A 23,719-nucleotide genomic window follows, 5' to 3' on the forward strand; every position below is an offset into this window, starting at 1 on the left:
TGACTTAGAAATGAAGAAATTATCTGTTGAGAATGTTTCTCTCTCTGGCTCCTCTAGAAGTTCCAGTCCTAAAAGACCCCGGATGCCTAAAGAATTGGTTGGTATGTATGAGCCTAAGTTGGATGTGTTGGATTGGTTGTCTCTGTTTGAATATAATCATGGGCTCCAGAACATCACAGGAAATGACTTACTCACCTGGTTGTTCTCTAGGCTTCCCCCTGTTGCAACTGATGTGGTAATGGAGATGGGGGAGGAGGATAGGAAGGACTATGAATGTGTGAAACTAGCTTTGATAGCTAGGTTTGGGAAGACCCCTTCCCAGTATCTTAAGAGGTTTAGGAGCCTCAAAAAGCATGATGGTACCCCTTGGGCTACCTGGGTGAATGAATGTTTGAAAAACTTAGAGGGATGGATTAAGGGTTACAAGGTGAACACTTATGAAGGTATGAAGAATTTGTTTATGTTGGAGACTATTTATGATGCCTGCTCTCCTGAGCTCAGACAACACTTGGCTGATTCCAGGGAATTGGATTCCCGGAAACTAGCTAAGGCTGCTGACTTGTGGGTTGCCAACAGGGCCACTCACAAGGATTCTGGGGTAACTCAGAAGAAGGATGGGGAAAAACAGTCTAAGAAGGACTCCAAAGAGAATTCTAATACTACAAATTCCAAAGAGGGCCCCAAACAAAACTATAAGGGTAAGCCACAAGGGAAACCAAATCAGGCTAGTGTACCTTCTGGTCCCAGACCAGAAGGAGGTCAGAACAAGCCTCCATTCCAGCGAGCCTTTGGCTCATGCTTTGTTTGTAAGGCTACTGACCATGTGAAAGGAGATCCCAGATGTAAGGGTAAACCTTCAGGGGTCCAGCTTGCCTCCTTAGCCTTCGCTCCAGAAGAGGAAGTACCTATGGCAAGTGGAAACTTTCTATTACTAGCTGATGAACCCACTGGAGTCTCAGCTAGTGTTTCTTTAGTCTCTCTGGGGTTGTGGGAGCAACAGAATTTAGATGTCTATAACTCTATCCCAGATAATACTAAAGAGTATTATAAGGACAGTGTCCAGGTGAATGGTCAGGAGACTCCTGCCATTAGGGACACTGGAGCCAGCATAACTGTGGTGGATGAATCATTTTTCAAGGCAGAGGATGTTGCTAAGGCACCCAAATGCCTCACCAAGTTAGCTGGTGGGCCTGTGCAGATGTGTCCCCAGTTACCAGTTCTCATCCAATGTAATGATATGGCTGTAAAAATACCTGTCAGTGTACAATGTGAAGTGCCAGGTAGGGTTCTGTTGGGTAATGACCTCAAAGCTCTTGGAGTTGTATCTCATACCCCCAGACCTCCTAGCAAAAGGTTTCAGGAACTCACAAAACCTGCAAGGGAGAAAACCCTGAGAGGGTTATCTCAGGAGATGATGACAGAAATCACTCCTCTACCACTGGAGCAACTTACTGCAGTAACTACCAGATCAGGAGCAAAGGGGCAACCCAAGACTCCTAGGAAAAAGCCAGCAGCAAGCACTCCAGTGCTTCCAACAAGGACTTCCCCTAGGTTGTCCAAAGTTACACCTGTAACTCCCCCTCCAGCTGAGGCTGAGAGAGAGGTACAACCCTGTGTGGTTGAGCTAGACTCTGAGGAAGAGCTAGAAGGAGGCCCCAACCTTATTGGAGATTTGGACCCTGAGGACCATCCTGAGCTGCAGTCTTTACTGGCAGAAGGTGGGCCTAGCAGGGCAGCTTTTCGTAAGGGGCAAAGAGAATGTCCAACTCTGGAGGGTCTCCGCCACCAGGCAGCTTCTCAAGCTGATGGGCAAGAGCCTGGGAAGTATAGGTTGCACTGGGAAGATGGCCTCTTCTACAGTGAACCCACTGAGTCTGAACCTGGAGACTACAAACGCCTTGTAGTCCCACAAGAGAACAGACAACAGTTCTTACAACTAGCCCATGAGATACCTTTGGCTGGCCACTTGAGTTTCAAGAAGACCAAGGAAAGGCTCTCACTCTACTTTTATTGGCCAAAGATGGGGGCTGAAGTAGATAGATATTGTAAGAGCTGCCATACCTGCCAGACTTCTGGTAAGGTTGGTTCCAAGAATGTGGCACCTTTAGTGCCTCTCCCAGTTGTGGGAGTCCCATTTGAGAGGGTAGGGATTGACATTGTTGGTCCCCTTGATCCTCCAACCTCCTCAGGCAACAGGTTTATCCTTGTTGTAGTAGACCATGCTACTAGATACCCTGAGGCCATTCCTATGAGGACTATTACAGCTCCGGCTGTGGCTAAGGCCCTCCTTGGTATTTTTACCAGGGTTGGGTTTCCTAAGGAGGTAATCTCTGACAGGGGGTCAAACTTTATGTCCCACTACATGAAGGCCATGTGGAAAACCTGTGGAGTTACCTACAAGTTCTCAACCGCCTACCACCCTCAGACAAACGGGTTGGTTGAAAGGTTTAACAGAACCATGAAGAGCATGATAGGTGCTTTGGAAGAACCCCTTAAGAAAAAGTGGGACCTTCTACTGCCATGCCTTCTCTTTGCTTATAGAGAAGTCCCTCAGGAGGGAGTAGGTTATTCTCCCTTTGAGCTTCTCTATGGCCATCCAGTCAGGGGTCCATTGGCCCTGATTAAGGAGGGGTTGGAAGGTGCTCCTCCCCTCAAGCCAGTCAGAGTGACTGACTATGTGATAGGTCTCCGGAGGAGAATGTCACACATGATGGCAGAAGCAAGTGACAACTTGAAAGCTGGTCAAGCCCTGGTCAAACATTGGCACGACCAGAAGGCTAACATGGTTGAGTTTACTCAAGACCAGCTAGTTCTAGTTATGCTCCCAACAAGGCAGAGGGCCTTGCAAGACAAATGGAGGGGACCCTTCAAGGTTGTGGGAAAACTTGGAGAGGTCAACTATCTGGTGGATCTGGGCAGACCCAGGGAAGCTCCTAGAGTCTTCCACACCAACCGACTAAAAGCCTACATCTCCAGACCTGATGTAGGAGCCTTGCTCCTAGCTTCAGCTGCAGAGGAGGAAGAGAGTGAATCTCTCCCTGATCTCCTCAGAGGTGTACCTTTAGATGAAAAAGTTGAAGGAGTCAATCTCTCTTCAGACCTGACACCTGAGCAACAAGAGGAGTGCAAATCTATGTTAAATCAGTTTGCCTCCCTGTTCTCACTGTCACCAGGCTTGACCCCTTGGGGCCAGCATGAGATACTCACTGGTGACTGTCTGCCAGTCAAAAGCAGAGGATACAGAATGTCAGAACATATCAGAGCCCACATCAAAGGAGAGGTCAAGAAGATGCTTGATCTCGGGGTAATAGAGCCCTCTACTAGTCCATGGTCTAGCCCAGTTGTGTTAGTACCAAAGGCAGGATCCAAAGACTTGAGATTCTGTGTGGACTATAGAGCTCTAAATGCAGTCACCAAGACTGATGCCCATCCTTTGCCCAGGACAGATGAGTTGGTGGATAAACTTGGTGCAGCCAAGTACCTCAGCACATTTGACCTGACGTCAGGCTATTGGCAAATAGCCCTGACAGACCATGCCAAGGAGAAAACTGCATTTTCAACCCCAGTTGGCTTGTACCAGTTTAAGGTCATGCCTTTTGGACTGAAAAATGCACCTGCCACATTCCAAAGGATGGTGAACCAAGTTCTGGCTGGGATGGAAGATTTCTGCATGGCATACTTGGATGACATTGCAGTCTTCAGCCACTCCTGGGAAGAACATGTGAACCACCTAGGACATGTGTTGCAGGCTCTGAAACAGGCCCATTTGACAATCAAAGCCAGTAAGTGCCAGATTGGTCAAAGTAAAGTGGTCTACCTTGGACATGAGGTAGGAGGTGGAGAAATAAGGCCTTTGCCCAGCAAGATTGAAGCTGTGCAAAATTGGACAACACCAACTACTCAAACCCAAGTGAGAGCTTTTCTAGGCCTCACTGGGTATTACAGGAATTTCATTGAGAACTATGGGACCATAGCTTCTCCACTGAATGTAATCTCCTCTCCCAAATTCCCAAAAAAGGTAAAATGGAATGAGGAGTGCAATCAGGCCTTTGAAAAACTGAAGAGAGCTCTTTGCCAGGCCCCAGTATTGAGAGCTCCTGACTACCACCAACCTTTCATTGTACAAACTGATGCTTCCAATGTAGGTATAGGTGCAGTTCTAAGCCAACTGGATGAGAAGGGTAGGGAGCACCCCATTTGCTTCATCAGTAGGAAACTGAAGGATCCTGAGACAAGGTGGGCAACTATCGAAAGAGAATGCTTTGCTATTGTGTGGGCACTGAAGAAGTTTAGGCCATACTTGTATGGTTCTACTTTTGTTATTCAGACTGACCACCAACCCTTGAGATGGTTAATGCAAATGAAAGGGGAAAATCCAAAACTATTGAGATGGTCAATCTGCCTGCAAGGGTTTGATTTCACCATTGAGCACAGGTCAGGGTGTCACCATCAAAATGCTGATGGACTCTCTAGGATGTATATCATCGACTAGAGGTATGAGGTTCATCCAGGAGTGGATTAAATCCTCCTGTCCCTTAGTCTGGGGGGGGCGAGTGTTAGGGAGAATTCTCTGTTTAGGCTGAATTTCCCTACCTAGTGAGTCCCCCAGCAGCTTTGCTGGATTTCTGGGGTTTAATTTTTTCTCCTGCCAAGAGTGAGACTCTTTTACCCTCACTCTTGGACATGTTGAAGTGTGTTTTCTTGGTTAAACCTTGTGTTGAATGGGCTATGGGGTCTTTTACTCCATAGGGCCTCATGTATTTTTGTGATGTGGGTCACACAGCACCCTCTGTGCCGTGACCCAGGGGTGTCCTAGGGACTCCCCAACATAGACTCCATACCCTGGGACTGACTACTGTCTCCCAGGGCATGTAAAGTCACCAAAGACTTTGCTAGTCTTGAATCCTGAACAGAACCAGTACAAACCATCATATTGTGGACGTACTGGCTGGGGCAATTCGATTGCCCCAGGGTCTGTTAGTCGAGGGGGCACGTCTCCGTCCCCCCTGATCGAGTTTTGGCTGGTGGCAGTGGAAACTACTTTTTATATTCGACCGCGAATATTTCCCTATGGGATTTCCCATTGTTTTAGGCTAACACATTTAATTATTTATTTACGGTAGCCTTAAACATCCCGCCGGTTTATATATTTCTTTTTATAACTCCGGTTGGGACTTTTTGCCAAAACTTGATTCTAAAATGGCGTTGGTGTTCGCCTCTGTAACTCTGACCCAAAGTGGAGCCCTTTGTTCCACTTTTGGCGGGCTTCTCCACAGAAGCCCTCCAAAGTGGTGCCACTCTGTCTGGGGTACTTAGGAGGGGTGGAGGGGGATTTAGGCACCCTGGACTGAGTTACCTTGGTAACTCAAGTCGCACTCCGTCCTGATTGGCCCAAGTGGTGAGCCGCCCGGCTCACCACTTAGCATGTTTGAGTGACAGCTAGGCTGGGTGAATGGGGGCTTGCTACATAAAAGCAGGGCTTTGGGGACTGGGACTTCAGAAGTCGCCACAGGACCAAGAATCCGACGAGGGAAGAGCTGAGCCGACCTGCTTCGACGACACCACCCGGTGGAGCCCTGCTGAACCGTCTCACCACTTTTTCCCGACGACCGAGGAGAACTCTTAACGGAGTGGCTCCTTCCCTTAACTGGTGGGGACAACCAGTTTTCGCCTTCTTTCCGTTCTTTGAGGTATCTCGTGGCCGCCTTGCCTGTGCCAAGCACCCCGGCAACCGGAATACCACACTTTACCCCCCTACCGCGAAAGTCGGTACCAACCCTTTAACCGGAGGACTCCGCGGCTGGTTTCTTCCCGGGCAGTGCAACGACCCTCCTCTTCTGCTCTTCAGCGAGAACTTCTTCTCCCCTGACCGACGTCGAGCCCTGCTGCCACTGCCTGGAACAACTGCCACCGCTGGAGGATCCTTTCCGCTTAAGGTACTGTGTTCCGCCTGGCTTCCCTTGCCACCGACTGTACGGGGTAGATTTAGTCCCCGGCTTTCGAACCTGGGAGTGCCTGGGACACTTTGGCTAAACTTTCTGAGCCACTCTAAAACTCTTTTTGACTCTTTGCAAGACTTGAATCTCTAACTAACAGTGTGATCTTGGGCACCTTTTCGCTCCGGCTACTCTAAGAGTGGGCCCTGCCTAGTGACTTTTGCTCACCTGTGACTTTGTGCTTCTTTAAGCCTATTGCAAGTGTTCTGGACCTTAGAGTGGTGTGTTTAACCTATTTCTGCTTTTTCTCTCCCTTTCTTGGAAACTACTAGAGTGTCATCTAACGTTAAGCACTCACCTCTGTTTTAATTAAGTGGTGTTAACCTAGAGTTGTCTAGATAGGAGAAAGGATTGAATTTACTTTCATTATAACTGTGTTGAAGTGTTTTTACCATATTCGTTGCTAGAGTGTTTTTACTTATGTGTGTTTTTAAATAAATAACAATATTCTTGTGAAACCAAGCTCTGGTCAGTGTTTGCTTGTGCTATTGTGTTTTGGTACATATTGTGTATACTTTGCATACTGCCTAACTCTTCTTGAGAGAAGTCTGACTGCTCAGCCACAGCTACCAGGTAAATCTGGGTGGTACAGACTGCTACCAAAGGGGTTTACTGCTCTACCTGTAGTCTTAAATCTTTTGCAGTGTTCCCCAAGGGAACTGCACAGGTTTCTGCCTAACACTCTCACAGAACCTTCCGTAGTTTTTTCCTCCCGTTTTCCTGATAATTCTGTTCCTATACATTTCCCCTTTGGTCCACTGTTATTTTAGTAATTACCTTTCCCTTCACAATTCCCTTGCCCGCAGTTTTCCAGTCAGACATCGCTCCGCATTTGTTTCTCTCAGCGTCCTCCACGTTCCAATTCCATTCAGTGCTGAGTCAACGTTCTACTTAACAGCAAGTACCTACAATCATTGAGTTCAGTGGAAGGACAGCAGTATAGCTCAATTTTTACTAAAGCTTTCTTTAGTGAGGAAAAGTTTATTCATGTAACGTAATGCCAAGAGCTGCCTTGTAAACATTTTGTTCCGCTTCATGGAACACAGTTATATGGCCTACGCCGTTCAGAAGAGGTTTTGTGTTAATTTGTTCAGCTTCACAGAATACAGTTATACTGCCCTCCGCTGGTTGAAAGAGGTATAGAGAGTTCATTTGCCAGGAATGGATTTATTCAAGGTTCCAGTCAAAACTATGCATTTTTAAGTCTTGTAGTCTATGCCTCCTCTTTCGCCCACTATTTAATCTGCTAATCTAAGGTCAAGCACCGTGTGTCACTATATTTCCACAGTATCTCTCCATTTCGAATCTATCCACAAGGTTCTATCTCTGATTCCTAAATTATAAAAGCACCACATGACACTGAATTCATCTGCGCCCACGACACGCATCATTCTCCACTATTTCTACATTACTGGGTATTCCGTATTCAACGAACGATTTTACCATTCAGCAGCTCTCATGTGAAATAGTTTTTTCCATCAAACTCCATTTACCTGAGATCTTTCCTCATCGTAAATGGCATTAATGAAGGATTTCGATCATACCTTGCTCAACTAAAGTAAAGTGCTCACATCTATTGAATATCTTCTCTACAGAACTAGTGCCCCTGCACCGTTGCAGGATGGAGAGCTTGTCATAAAAAATAATACAGGTGAACAGAACATTTGTTTTTTTTTATAATTGAAAGGCATCCCAGTTGATAACTATTCATTACATTACTGTTGTATTATTTACAGGACAACCTGCCAAGCTCATCTAGTGACAAGAATCCCTCAGAGGATATCACAGATTTAGAGTGCCCCCGAAGAGTCCAGGTAAGCGTTACAACGTGGTACAGTCTGCCTTTCTGAGCATGGTGGCCTTGCAAATGGAACTGTGGGGATTATCCAATAAGGTGTGGAGGGTGCGGTTCACAGAAAGGGGCGGTAACATTTTCTCATTCAAAACGCGATGCAGTGATGCTGGCAGAGATGGCGAGACGCAGAGTGCTAATCATGGGTGATACCTTTGTGCAAGATCTGTACATGTATGCTGTGGAAAGAGGCTTTGCTGCTAACTTTCTGTTGGAAGGAGTGGAGGCTTTTTGGGGCACAGTCTATGAGTAAGGTTTCGGGTAAATGGATCTCCTTTGCACATGTGTGGCCTCTGTCGGTATTGTCGATGTGGTGGTCGTGCATTTTGGAGCACTAAATTTGGGGTACATGTTGTGCTCACATTTGCTCACTAACCTAAAGAAGTTGATAACAGCAGTGATGCAGATGTTTCCCGCTGCGAAGGTGATTTTCTCATCGATAACACCAAGAGGAGCATGGGACCATGCCGGTGTACTTTGTCCAAAGCCAGAGGTCGGGAGGTGTTGGATAAACAGAAGCATGTGTGACTTTATGTGCAGTGCTGGGATGTTCTGCACCACCTATGAAAGCATTCTATGACAAGACTGGAGGCGAGCATTATGCTTCAACTTCTTTATTTACTACCCTTCAGCAGTTTCAACAAAACTATTTCAAACCAAACCAAGAATGTTCATATGTCCATATAACTTTCGTTTTCCTGAAACTACAAATCCCAAAGTCTCTGTAGTCCATCCTTCCAGCTCAGCTATGACCACATCCTGTCCCTGAGCTCCTCCTCTTCTTTTACTGCTCTTCACGCAGATAAGTCACGTTCTCTCTACTTTCCAGTTAACATGTATATGCATTGCAATAACTGATGTCTAGATACTATTATTATTTGACTTTAAGTAGCATAACGACTGTGATATGCCATAGTTCAGTGAGTTTTATGAAGAAGCGCGAGCGTAGGCTATACTAGCGAATAGCGGTATTCGGACGGCGTCGGTTCGAGTTTTCTCGAAGGACGGCGTACCACTCCGAGGTCGCAATAGAAGCTCCGGCAGCCGCCTTGACCCGTGCCGTATTCCCGGCACTTCAGGGGTGCGCCGGCGAGCCGCGGAGCTCACAGTTTTTGGGAAAGAAGGCAGCCGTCAGAGCGGCGGATAAGGAGCGCGGAGGCGGGGCCAAGCGCTGAGCAGCCGCCAAAGACTGATACGAAGCGCATCCCTTCCCCCCCTCCCTCCTTCGCGAGGGCGGAGCGTGCCGAGTGCCGAGCCGCGTCGCATTTAGACTGCGACGCGGACCGAGACACCGGCTCCACTGTGTAAGCGCGCAGAAGAAAGCTGAAACCCAGCCGAGCGTCGAAGCGTTTGACTTCATTGGCGGGAACAGCTCCCGGAGAGAGCTGAAGGAGGAAGCAGGCTGCTTCAGCTCCCGAGTGGATTGAGCTGGCTAACAGCACACGCACACGAGGCAGAAGCCTCATAGAGACAGTCAGTGTACCCAAGCCACCTTAGGCATAAGATATATCTCAGCACGAGGCAGAAGCCTCATAAAGACTGTCAGTGAACCAAAGCCACCTCAGGCATAAGAAGTATCCCAGTAGTCCGGTGCAGCCACGAGAAAAAAAAACAAAAAAACTTAAAGAAAGGGAATTCGGAACCCTGATAAGCAGCTACTAGGAAGTGGGCAGCGAAGACACCTTCTCACAGGTACCAAGGCACACAGCACCCCTTGTCATGTCCGAATTTGAGTGGAGCGAGGAAGAGCAGCCACTAGACCTGGCTGCCAGTTTCAAGGAGGTGCTGGGGAGTTCCCTAGTAGATGCAGTGGCGCAAGGGGTAAGACCCTTACAGGAGAGGCTGGAGACCCTGGAAGCAATGCTTCATCAGCCTAAAGAAAGCACCATAAGGACTCGCAGCTTGTCCATCGAACCCTCAGGAACAGGGTATATGGGGAGTATCCAGGCCCGCAAGAGAAAAGCCTCTGCAGACCCCCAGGGCCCTTCGGATGGGGCGAATGATAAGGCCCCGAAGGTCGCCGACGCCTTCGCGAAGCTTAAGAAAGCATATTTGCAGCGTCAGGCCGTGCCGGACCTCGCGACCCCCTCTCCTGGGGAAGAAAAAGAAGGAGATGATGACCTAGGCTCGGAAGAAGAGTCAGAGGAGGGAGTCCTGCTCCCTCAAGGGCCGGAGGACCCAGTCGAGGAAGATTGGGCTAAGCCCAGCGGGGGGAAGAAGTCCCGCAAAGAAAAGCACCTCGAGGAGGAGCAAGACGATATGTTCGATCCGGACACCATTAGAAATCCGAGATCATCCGACTGGCAGCCTTCTCCGAGAGTGGCTCAATATATGACGGCGAGGCTGAGGAAGGCCTTAGATAAGGAAGTGAGACAGCGTCTACGAGCAGGATGCCCTCGACCTGATCTACCAGGGAAGGTGGCGGAAGCTCCCGAATTGGACCCTAAGATGTTCACCTTTGTCTCTAAGACCAATAAAGATCCCCGCAAAGGGATAGACAGATCCTGGAAGAGCTGCCAGGAGAAAGTCCTGGACTTAGCCGGTCCCCTCGCCAAGATCATGGACCTAGCAGAGAGGGCAAGGGACACGGGCGAAGAGGTGGACCCAGAAGCCCTAGCAGGTTGGGCGCAGAGAGCGGTTTGCCTACTAGGTAACGCGAACTGTGCCATAGCCTCCGAGAGAAGAAGAGGACTGCTTCTAAAGATAGACTCGAAGCTTAGTGACCTGGCATCCTACGAGGCTGGAGAGGCCGCCCAAGGTTTCCTGTTTGGGGAGACATTTGGAAAGGAAATGGGCCGCTTTGTAGGCACTTACGCCTCACTGGAGAAAGCGCAAGCATCCATACGAAAAATCTTCCCACAGAGAGTTTTTGCCGGGACCGGTCGACACAAGGGTCGCTCGACCGGTCGCCAACAAGGAGGTAGAAGACCCTCGAATTACAGAGCACAGTATTGGGAAAACAGGCAGCAAGACACGTTCTTCCCAGCCAGAAGTCGCAACCCCAGAGGGCGACGAGGAAGAAGTTTCGGACGAGGCCAAGGGTTTACACCAGGTGAGAGCGAGAACCTATCCTCCGGTGGGAGGGAGGACATGTATGTTCTGGGGAAACTGGCGCGCGCTTTCTAGCGATGCCTGGATTTTGCAAACCGTCAGAGGTCTGCAGCTAGAGTTTATTCAAGATCCTGTACAGACCAGTATCCCCCAGCGCCCGCACTTAGCAAAAGCGGAGCAAGAGGCTCTCAATGCAGAACTAGTGCAGTTAGAGAAGAAAAGGGCCATAGAAAGGTGTCCCGGGGCCCCGAGCTTTATCAGCAATATGTTTCTCGTTAACAGGAAAGAGAAGGTACGCCCAGTGATCAATTTGAAAGAATTGAATGGATGGATAGTCTACCATCATTTCAAGATGGAAGGGATCCATCAGCTCAGAGACTCCCTGAGAGAGGGGGACTGGCTGACCAGGCTAGACCTGAAGGACGCATACCTTACAATTCCAGTACAAGAGCAGTTCAGGGGATTCCTAGCTTTTCGCTGGAAGAAGCAGTTCTGGCAATTCAGGACGATGCCATTCGGGCTGTCGTCGGCGCCTTGGGCGTTCACGAAGCTGATGAAACCAGTCGCCGCAGCCATTCGAGAGAAAGGCATTCGGCTGATTATATACCTGGACGACCTGTTGCTTCTTGCAGAGGATCGTCAGGTGCTGGAATACCAGACGAAGTGGGTACTAGACCTGCTGCAGTCCCTAGGGTTCCTAGTGAACACGGAGAAGTCAGATACAAAGCCGGCACAGAGGTTAGATTTCCTCGGCTTCATCCTGGATACAAGGAAAGCCACCCTGGAGCTACCGGCGAGGAAAATACGAGACATCAAGAGAGAGATCAGAGCATGTCTAGCGAAGAAAGTGATTTCTCTAAGGATCCTGGCGAGAGTAGTGGGCCTCCTAGCAGCCTCTATTCAAGCCATTTTTCCGGGTCCCTTACACTACAGAGCATTACAGAGGTTAAAGATAAGACACCTGCAGCAAGGGTTGAGGTATCACCAATCAATACCACTAGATCAAGAATCTATAACGGAACTGGAATGGTGGTTGCAGAATATGGACGCCTGGAATGGGCGTGCCATTTTCGGAGACAGGCCGGACCTCGTGATAGAATCGGACGCCAGTCGTCTAGGATGGGGTGCCCGGTGCGGAGAGTTGCAGACTGGAGGCAAATGGAGTGTAGAGGAGCTCAGCCTCCACATAAATTGCCTAGAGCTCCTAGCGGGCACTTTCGCGATAAAGACGTTCACAAGAGACAAAGTGAAGTCTTGCGTCCTGCTGAAGATGGCCAACATTTCAGCAGTTCGCTACATAAACCACTTAGGAGGGACAAAGTCCAGGATGCTAGCCGAGCTAGCAAAGGACTTCTGGCATTATTGCCTAAGGACAGGGACATCAGTGACGGCATAGTATCTGCCCGGAGAGCTGAATGTAGTAGCAGATTGGAACTCGCGATACCTCACGGACTCCAGCGATTGGAGGTTGGATCCAGAGGTGTTTCAGAGGTTGGTATAGATATGGGGGCCTTTGCAGACAGACTTGTTTGCATCGCGCCTGAATGCACAGATACCCAGTTATTTCAGCTGGAGATTGGATCCAGACGCCAAGGGTATGGACGCGTTCCTACAGGAATGGGCAGGCGGCACGCATTACGCTTTCCCTCCATTCAGGATGTTGAACAGAGTGCTGGCGAAGTGTCGGAGGGACAGAGCGGAGCTAGTACTGGTAGCACCGTTGTGGAAAGCGCAGGTGTGGTTCCCGACGCTGATAGAACATCTGATAGATCTGCCGAGGGTCCTTCCGGAAGGAGAGCGATTGCTCACGGACCCAGCTGGGCAGTGTCATCCTCTGAGAGTGAGGGGGACACTCCCGCTCATCGCGTGCAGGATATCCGGAGACGATGGGAACTGCTGGGCATTTCGATGCAAGCGGCGGAACTTATTGCCGAATCCTGGGCTCCATCGACTAGGAGGAGCTACGACGCGGCTTGGGCCAGGTGGACGGATTGGTGCAGAAGGAGAGGTTTTCATCCCGTTTCTGCACCTGTAGTTGCCATTATAAATTTCCTAGCACACCTGTTGCATAATGGGAAAGCTTTCCGTACTATCGGAGTATACAGATCAGCGATCTCGGCAGGTCACAGTCCGATTAAAGGGGTGCCAGCAGGCAAACACCCAGCAGTATGCAGGCTTATTAGAGGATCTAAGTTCAGAGCGCCACCCGCTCCCAAATATACAGTTTTATGGGACGTGGCGAGAGTGTTGAAATTATTGGAAAGCTGGCCGAGAGATAGATACTTGTCTCTCAAGCAGTTATCAGGTAAACTGGCGATGCCGTTATGTCTCATATCCTGTAAGAGGGTATCGGATGTTAGGGCATTAGAGATTAATAGAAGGACATTTGGACCAGGAGGGGTGACCTTTATAGTAGTACAAAGCACTAAGTCGAACACAACCTCAGTGCACTATCCCTATTTTCCAAATAATAACAAGTGGTGTGTAGCTAGTTGCATAAAAGAATACGAAGCCAGGACGGAAGAAGTGAGAGCGACAAACGCGAATCAGTTGCTAATAGCGCGCAGGAGGCCTTTTCAGGCGGTAAAGACAGCTACCATAGCGAGATGGGTTAAAGAGGTGATGCTAGCAGCAGGTATTGATTTGAAGCAGTATGGGGCGCATTCAGTGAGAGGGGCCATGGCTTCTAAAGCATACAGGACGGGAGTTCCGTTGCAGGATATTATGGCAGCTGCTGACTGGGCGAATGATCGAACTTTCAGAGTATTTTATCTTAAACCATCTGAGAGTTTAGCGAGCACAGTGTTGGGACAGCTTTGAACAAGCATAATGCTCGCCTCCAGTCTTGTCATAGAATAAAGATTACCCCTGCTAACTGTGCAGGGAGTATTAATTCTATTAAAGACTAGGAGGCGAGCATTAGTTCCCACCCTCGACAGTTTGATAATCATATTGTATAGTGATAAGGTGTGGATATGATGACAAACTAGCTGCCACCCTGATGTTATGTTTATGTTTTCTCTAGGGGAAGAACAGAAGAATAATTGATGGATGAGCTAGAAGGTTTAAGCCGTGGTGAAGTTAATGGTTGCAGTTCGTGAAGTCCTTGCTCGGTTGGCGGGACGAGAAAGTTTGGTTACAAGCCATTCAGAGCACGTAAAAGAGAGGAGGAGCTCAGGGACAGGATGTGGTCATAGCTGAGCTGGAAGGATGGACTACAGAGACTTTGGGATTTGTAGTTTCAGGAAAACGAAAGTTGTATGTACATATGAACATTCTTGGTTTGGTTTGAAATAGTTTTGTTGAAACTGCTGAAGGGTAGTAAATAAAGAAGTTGAAGCATAATGCTCGCCTCCTAGTCTTTAATAGAATTAATACTCCCTGCGCAGTTAGCAGGGGTAATCTTTATTAATAACCAGAAAGATTTCCAGTGGTTCCAAGGAAATGGCATTTATTTTTACCTCCATTGGCAATGTTGTTTTGTTTGCCACTCTGGACAAAGCGTTGCAGAGAATCCTGTAGAAATGTAACAGAAGCGTTGACCTTCAGTCAATAGAAATGTCAGGAGGAGAAACAAACAGTCAGCGAAACAAAGAAAACACACAAAAAAATGTATGCACGCACATAACAAAAAAACGACGAAAAAAACAGAGACAGTACTAAAGACACACTTCCCTTCCCCTGTATTATGTCACCCCCCAACCCTCCACCTCCTGTTCCTAGCACGGTAACTCTGTGGATTCTGCGGTACTTTTAGGATTAGACGTGCCACAACCGGCTCTTTTCAGGATGGCATCTATGGTTTTGGCACTGTGGAGGGTGAGGGATTGCGCAACAACGTTTCTAGGTGTGGTATGTACGCAGGGGACTGTTGTAAAGAACTCTAGTTTTACATGGAGAGCGCACGTGCCACAATTGGTGCTTCTCACCATGTTGGCCAATGGAAATGCGCCTGTGGAAATTGTCCAATCAGGTGGTCAGTGTGTGCGTCACAGGAAAAGGAGGCCATATTGTGTTTCATTACTCTGTGTTGTGATGCTGGTAGAGATGGCGAGACACACAGTTTTCATAGTTGGTGATCGCTTTGTGCTAGATCTGCTCCAGGTGCCCTGGAAAGAGGCTTTTATTGGCAATTTGAATTTGGAGGAAGTGGAGCCTTTGTGGTGCAGTGTTGATGTGCGTAGTTTCGGACACTTGCTTGCTGAATGTCGACGAGTGGCCACTTGCGCAACTGTACACGATGTGGTCGTGCACTATGGAGGCTTGCTTTTGGGTTCCATGGCTTGTTCACGTGTGTACCGTCAACTCAAAAAGATGATGAAAGCAGTGAAGCGCATTTTTCCCACTGTCAAGGTGCTTTTCTCATGCATACCACCAAGTCCAGTATATAACTATTCCAATGAATGTTGTTGTCAGCCAGAGGTCGGAAGGTGTCTTATCAACAGAAGCATCTGTAACTTCTTGCGTGCTGCTGGGATGTACACCTGTGAGAATGACAACATTAGTTATCGATAGGTGCACCTTCTCAATGGAAACGCCATTTCTTTGTCGCCCAGTGGCAATGACATTTTGTTTTCCAATCTACAAACTGCACTGAAGACGCTAGTGAGGCGAAGTACAACAAACAAAAACACTTATAAAAACCGGAAAAAAATGGTTTCCATGGAAGCAGCTTTAAAAAAAAAAAAATACAAAACGGCTCTTTTGAGAGCCCCCACTGCAAACAAAATCCCCTACCGTAGTTGACAATTATTATCCCACTCCTGCGTGCCTAGCACGATAAGTCCGTGGACAGCATAATAGATACAAGTTTGCACGTGCCACATCTGGCCCTTTTGCAGATGGCGGCCATAGCAATGACCCTGTGCACGCTACAGCATTGCTGAATAAGGTTTCTGGGTGTGGTTTTTATGCACAAACTGTGATACACAGTGTATTTGTCGATGCAAATGCAGAAGTTGCGGTTATGGCTGTGTGCTTCACACGCCACAGTGTACGGTTTTTGAGGGAGTTCAGAATACATTGATTGAAAGTGAATTGAACACACTGTGCATTGGTTGCCCTTTGGTTGATTCTACTATGTGGATTTGAACTGGTATGGCGTACCTGCAATGCAGTGACTGCTTTTGGTTTGTGTTTGTGAGACTTTGGTGACGCGCGATCATGCCGCCATTATTGTTCTTCATAGTGGAGGGAAAAGTGCACAATATGTTACTGGAGTTTCCATACGGCTTGCGATGAAGGAGGCATTTGCCTAGGTAATGCGTATGTTTCCGATCTAATGCATACATTTTTATCGCATTACACGGATAGTTACTGCAAAATAAAAATGCAATACTAAGAAGAGGAATAATACCTGAACAAAACATGATATCTCATATTATATAATAAAACTGTATATAGCTATGGACATATGCACAACTAAAAGATGTGTACATTATACTCATTGTTATTTCTAAGGAAAATGCATTATGGTCCAAAAAAACACTGCCTATTATTTAAAAAATTACTTAAGAACCACAAGAGAAAATTGAACTATGCAATTATTCTAAAATCTCCATTATGAAAAAATACATCAGAAATCCCAAACTATGAAATCAACACACTCTCGTCCAAGTAAGCTACGCATATCAGATGTAATGTCACAAAGAATGGTCTCAAATGGGTCCACCATAAATGCTCCAGCATAAGGAATTTCTGCTATCAAAAGAAGCTCTTTAGGTGATTTTCACATTTATACTATCAAAACGAAGTTGACACAGGAGTACTGCAGCTAAAAAAGCAAAGAAAAAATATTAAAAAACACAAGAACAAATCCATACAATGATCTTGCTATACATGTACATGGATCTGTGTATTGTGACAAATCCCTGCATGTCGTCACTTCTCCCCTAGGGGGAGCCCCTTCCCATGAGGCCAGGGAGGTGGGGCTGCTACCCATAGTCCCCATGGGGGTGGCAATCAGTGGGTAGATCTCATGGGGAGGGAAGACCCCTATGGGATTAGTAACGTCCTGGGGAGAACATGGTATCCTCATAGCCCACCTAACCCCAAGACATCTTCCTACCCCCTTTCATCAGCACTTTCCCTAGTGTTCCTATGTGTTTTTGTCATACCACCAATATAGGAAGTACTGGGATGAGGAAGAGTGTGGACTCCCTGAGACGAGGGAGAAACCAGTTGACTCACTGGAAGGTCTAAAGATCAGTACTTGGACGAGGAAGCTATGGAGCATAGAGAATGAACACTCTAGTTGTTCTTGAGAGCTGATTGGGCAAAAGCCAGTTAAAACTATAGCAGGAAATCAGGAAGGAGAGAGAGACCCTCCTGTGGTGGAACCCTTGGCGGAGAACCAGTGCAGCTATAAAGAAGAGCTCACCAGGCAGGCACAGAGAGGCTCTTACCTGGTCGGATGCAGAAGGATCATCTGGCAAAGCAGAGCAGCGAACGTCCAGGAAAGCCAAGCTGAGAGACTGCGCGGTTGCAAGAAGGTGCACTCGCTGATTATCTGCAAGTGCTGCGGAGATGCCGCAGCATGCTGGGAGAGCAGAGAAGCCTACAGGTGCCAGAAACAGAGGTTGGAGAACCCCGAGACCGACCAGGCCAAGACGGTAGAGACCCTAGAGGTACAAGGGCTATCAGGGCAGTTGGAAGGGGTAACAGAGGGCTTTGGCCAACACGGGAGCTGCACAACTGGGGCACAAGGGAAGCCCCTGGGGGAAGAGCTAAGACCCCTAATAAAATAAAAATGCAGCACCAATGGGAAGAATCCCACGGGTCTGGGACCCGCACCTTCTCTGAAGATCAAGTCAAGTCATCTTCATAGTCCAGTACCTGGCAGGATAGTGAACCAGTTACACAATACCAAGTGAGAAGTATCCCACAGTGCTGGGTCCCGCACCCTTTTATGAATATCAAGCCAAATCATCTTCATAGTCACAGTACCCGGCGAGAGAGTAAACCCAGTCTAAGGCTCCAGGGCAAGATAAATACATGGGTCTGGGACCTGCACCAATAAAACTGTGAACTCATGTATATTGGGAAATTTGAAGTGCAAAGCAAGCCAGGGGAAGGGGAGGCACCCCCCCCTGATAATTGTGAAAAGCTGACAGGGTCTTGGGAGGAATGGAGTCATTCCACCCAGTCGATGTGAACTGGAACTTTGTTTATCTCCCCAGAACAGAGCTGAGATCTGGAGAAGTGAGTTATTATTACAGGCACAATTTACCCTACAGTGGAAACTGTGGCTCATTGTCTAGAAGAAGGAAGCCATTCTTCTGGACTGGACCAGGAATATCCACAACCCTTTTCTTTTTAGTTATAAATGTGAGGGATAGAAGTAGGCATTTTGACATGACTTTGAACTATTTTTAATCTGCTTGGACATTCTGACCGACTCCTTAGTTCCTTATTAGAGGCAGAGAAACTCCTCTTAGACTTAGGGAGAGATGTTTCCTTTCAGTTTTTGGTTAAATAAAAGTATTTGCCCATCACAATGGCACCATTGTGTCAGACTCGCACTTCTGCGCCCTTACAATATGTACTAAGAAAAAACATATCTGCACATAATAGAACACCTGAAAACAAAAAAGGATGTGAAACGGAAAGAAGCCCTCTTAAACTAAAACACAATGCAAACAAACAGCCAAAGGGCTTCATTACAAGTTCAGCGGTGCAGCAAAAAAGTGTTGGTAATTCTGTTACTGCCATTTTTTATGGCAGTAATGGAATTACCACTGATTTTCCCACACTGCTGAATTATACATTTGGAGGTAAAGTGGTGAATTTACTTTGAGCAACGAGCTAGAGGTAAATTGCCACTTTACTTACAAAAAGTGCAAGCTTTACTACGCATGTAAATCCATCAGTAGTAAGTCCACCAAAAACTGCCAGGGAGTCTTATGGACACCAAAAATGGGGAAATACACCGTCCTACCACCACTTGTAATCCTGTGCTAAACGCAAGGAACCCAGTGGCAGGATTGGTAATCGAGTTTGAGGCCCAGTGTTCCTTACACCATGTGCTAAATTAAAACAAACTCTATTCGGATTGAAACTGTTGAATTTGATTCTAATTGTATGAATCAAAGCTTCACATCTTCAATCCAGTTGATGTCAACAAGTCAAACATCATTCTTGCAAAAACCACAGACAAAAGAAATATACCAAAGAACTAAATACAAGTAATATTAAATACACACTTCAGATGTTTGAATGTTCTGCAAAAAGAGAGAAAACCCTATAAATAGTATAAGGGTTGAGACTTACAAAGTAGTTAACGCAGTAGGAAATATTTCCCAAACAAAACACTTTTCTACATCTTTTTATTATGTTATGGTTACAAACTAATCTTACACAAAATCTATTATATAATTTTCACAGTAGCAGATGAATTCCATAAAATGTCACCATACATTATTACACATCATTTAAACAAGCATTAACAAATACAACATATTAAGAATGCTAGAAAGATTACAGATTACACATTATTTTCAGAAGGAAACAGTACATATATAAATCTCACATCTATAATCAGCTAACCGTGCTTACCCATCAAAAGCTGATGCTGTTGCCAGAAATATGATACAATAAACTAATAGTTATAAACAAACTTTCAGAAAACAATGTCTTCATGATTGTCACCTATGACATTTTAGAAATAGGTATTCTAATGTTTTTCATGGAGTTATCACAATCTGCATATAAATGCCTCACATTTCGACCTTCCTTTGACCTACAACATCTAATGTTCGGCAAACGTTTAAGCGGAATCTCAGTAATGATTTCTTGAATTGTACCTTCAGGATTTTTTTGAGGTATGTAGGTGGGGTTCTTAATAATGTCTCCAAACCAGCAATCTCCTGGAATAGTTTATATTTTTGAAATGCAGCTCTAGTTATACATCAATCAGAGTTCTTAGAGATGCTTCTTTACTTTTTTTAGCAAACTCTAAATTAAGGACATTATATAATACACATTTGCTTTTCTCTAAAAAATGTGCCAAGACACTGAGTATTCTTCGTCATAATAATATTATTCAAGTCAGAACTTAATGTTTCATGCACAGGAGATACAAAGTTTGAATACATTGTAAAAGGTTGCCAATGTATATGGCTTGCAGAGATACAAATTGGGCAGAACAAAATGTATGATGTGATTTAAAAAGTCATACACTGTGAAATGCTATACCATCCACTCCTCTAATCATCACAGAATAATACTAACTACGGATTATACAACAGCAAACACAAGAATACAATGACCCAGAAACTACCTACCCACCCAACAGGCCTACCATGAAACAAAATAACAAACTCAACACACTCAATTGACACAAACAAAATCCAATTTATGCATCTATTAGTCATGCAACCATAAGATGTATAGCTATACCAATTTAATGAACCCCTAAAAAATATAATTATTTGATGAAAATACTTTTTTTACATATAGCTCCAAATTTTATAGAACAGTTGCTTCTAAACTGCCACCCCAAACTAACAAATGAAAACCAAACACACTGCAAATAATTACACAATTACTTTGACAAACACAACAAAAATGTATAACTGAGACACACTGCTATAAAGTTTTTATCACACAGAAAAGTAACATGCCACCTTGTGATAAAGTCTGTGCATCAAATAACCACATCTGCTTTCATCAAAGTACTGAAAGTAATAACCTACCAATCAAAAACAACCTTGCAACAAACAACACATTGGTCGAATAAACTCTGATAGGCCATATTAGATTACTTTCACTTAGGTATACTTCCAGAACAATCCACACAAGTATACAATAACAAACTTTGTATTATCCAAACTCTAACCATGAACCATCAACCATTTCTATTGATTATAACATTAAACAATACGACACAGGCCCTGGCACGGACTCATAAGAAACAGTGAACTGACCGTGGTCTTGGAGGGGAAGGGGAGGGATGGGTGGAGGAGAGTTGGGGACTTTACTTTTGATACGCTTGTTCTATCTCCACTGATGCCAGTTTTGTCATCTCATGTTATGAAACTAATAAAATATATTTTAAAAAAAAAACTATTGCTGGCTAAAAGTCTCTTTTTCCTGTTTCCAAACTGCAACTTCCAGAACCCACGTGGGAGCATCCAAGAAGACCCAGACTGGAATCCAACAAAGTGGAAAACAGCAACACCACAACTATGACACAATTGGAGCCGTCGTCACATTTCAGAAACGGCCAGCACATCAGAGAAGCACAGAACCCACCACAACAGAAGAAAAAAAAACTCCTGATCCACAACATGACAGAAAAACCGCAGGGGAAACAAGCAGATAATGTTTTTGGACCCGTGCTGGAAAAGGGTGGAGGGGTGCTTAGAGGGTTTTTTAAAGTCTCTCACCTTGGTTCTGGGGACAAGATAGGTACTGGTTGGTGCAGCGTGTCAGGTGAACACTGTTGCCAATGGAGGGGAGGCATGGAGTGGGTTGTTCGCGGGAGGTTACAGGAGGAGGTGAAGGTGGACCGAGAGACCAGGCAGAGAAGTGGAGGAGCAGAGTCTTGGAGAGTGTGTGAGTTGGTGGCAGAGTAAGTACAGGTGAGGTTATTGTGACAGTCGTACCCATAGTGTGTAGAGTAGTGTTGGGGAGTACACTGTGTACATCCACCGCTGCAAACGTGCATGTAAATACAGTTTTCGAAAGTCACTGTGAAAAGGCATACAGCACACCCACACATAGAAACTTTCCTATGTAGGCCCAATGAGATGTCAGTAGCTATGCTTCAGTGAGCCATAATGCACAGATCTTGCATTCAAACATAACAACGTGTACTTAATAAATACATCTGCATTTAACAGTAGTCAGGGAAACTCATGATGATATTACATGACAATGACCCTTGACTCTACCCGAATACATAACACGTGTAGGCCTCAAGACCCAGTTACCAATCTCTGAATCATGGAAACCCTCACCCCACCAGCAGAAAACATCAGCCAGGCCCTTGCAGAAAGACACACACACACACACACAAAGAGCTGCAACTTCCCCCCAGTAAGACTGAATGCTGCACAGTGAATGGTTAAGGCAAATTCATTCCCAGGCCTGAATTGCGGCAGTGAGGTCAATGAAAAGCAACAAATAAAATATCAGACCCCAGAGGTAAAGGGCAAAACACTGCACACAGATTGGGCAAAACATATCAGCTTAGCGGAGTTCCCAAGCCTGTGTTAAAAATAGTTCTTACAACTTATGTTCCTAGTAATTGCATCAAGATTTAGCATAATGAAGGTCACTGGTTCTTATGAACTGAACAATGAGGAGAGAAGAGTATGCTTGCTAAGACAGAATAATCAAGGAACAACACTGCCCTCTGTATGAAAAATCTCACTGAAAGAGCTACAATTGCTAAGGAAGGAGCCACAACACCATTAAACATAGCATAGAAGTAATCAGGTATCAGTGACTTTGATGGAAACCTATGAAACACCCTCAAAGCACATACACAATATTAGTGAAAAGTATGTTTATAATATGTTCAGCTACAAACATATATTCATATCAGTGTAAGAGAATGAAGTTTGCAAGGAACTAAGCCCCCAGCTCATAAGGCCAGAGGCTGGGCAAATGGAATTGCGAGACAGGAAGGGAGAAGCAAGTCATGTTTCCAACAAAGAGTTGCAAGGTTGAACTGGTGATCAACAGTTCGCACCAGTGGTAAGACAGTGGCAACCGATGAGGTCTTTTTAGGAAAAGGATGTAAATGCTATAATTTCACTGTCACACTGTCATGTCTCACACAATGATTGGCTGAAATCTGGCAAGTGACTCACTCCATACATACTTCTCCTGAAACAGCCAATCACATTTGAAGTCTAGCTGATACAAAATTAAAAGAGTACCATCCATCAGCACCATGGGAAAGGAGATGATATCAATGCTAATTAATTAATAAACTGACATCTTGCTCCCATTACAAGAGAGAATAAGTCAATAGGTCTAGATAGTGTATAGCTTCACCTATAGTGCAAATGATGAGGCCCAATCTGCGGCTGGCGAAATGTGAATAACCTGTAACATTTGTTGTTATTTCTTTTTTGTAATCTGCTATAAAACCAGCCCTTTTCTGTCATACTGTTTGAAGACTTTTTCATAATTCCCCGGTCTATGCTGTGTTGTAATACTTTTTTGTTTTCTCACATATCGTGCATTATATTTTGGGCTCTTTGGATTGATTTATATTATTGACTTTGGACTTGCCTTACAGTAGTGTAGTGTAGAAAGTAGGGAGAAGGAGTATAGAAGAAGAGAGAGAGAAAGATAGAGCTATTGTGGGACGTAGGAGTAGGGATGTGAGTGTAGTAGTCAGTGTGAGTGGTAGTGAGTGTTAGGAGATAGGGAGGCTAGTAAAGAAGGGTGTAGGAGTGAGGTGTGAGGTGAAGGGGCTAGGAGAGCGGTGGGGAAAGGGTGAGAATAAGGAGAGTGAACATAATACAAGGGTGATGGAGAGTACTAGTAGTGCAGAGTGGCAGAGTAGTAGCAGTGTGAAGAAGGGAGTAGTAGCTTTCAGGAGGGGAGTAGTAGTACGGAGGAGGGGAGTAGGAGGAGGTAGTATGATCAAGGAGAAGGTACTAACACCAGAGAGTGAAGGTAGGTGGTAGAAGGAGAGAGAAACATCTGGGAGACCGACGTGAGAGACGTAGGAAGAAGTACGTGGGTGGAGTTGGACAGAGCAGAGTAGACTGAGGAGTAGAGTAGTAAAGGGATAGAGTGGGACTTGAGTCTCCCACGGCACACACATCTCCCACACCTAAGAACTAACCATTGGTACTGTAGG

At 45.8% G+C, this 23,719-nt stretch overlaps 1 protein-coding gene and 1 long non-coding RNA gene across 7 annotated transcripts in view; both read right to left on the bottom strand.

Annotated features, from left to right (window-relative positions):
• Positions 1-23,719, bottom strand: part of OSBP2 (oxysterol binding protein 2) — a 2,072,116-nt gene that overhangs the window by 703,005 nt on the left and 1,345,392 nt on the right. The gene's annotated exons all lie outside the window — the stretch shown is intronic.
• Positions 14,334-23,719, bottom strand: part of LOC138492149 (uncharacterized) — a 61,229-nt gene continuing 51,843 nt past the window's right edge. Inside the window, exon 2 of the long non-coding RNA XR_011276149.1 lies at positions 14,334-15,383. This is a non-coding gene — a long non-coding RNA (uncharacterized lncRNA). The remainder of the gene's footprint in view (positions 15,384-23,719) is intronic.

Source organism: Ambystoma mexicanum, chromosome 10 (genome assembly GCF_040938575.1).
Source record: "Ambystoma mexicanum isolate Mex_15411 chromosome 10, UKY_AmexF1_1, whole genome shotgun sequence".
In the NCBI taxonomy this organism is placed as follows: Eukaryota; Metazoa; Chordata; class Amphibia; order Caudata; family Ambystomatidae; genus Ambystoma; species Ambystoma mexicanum.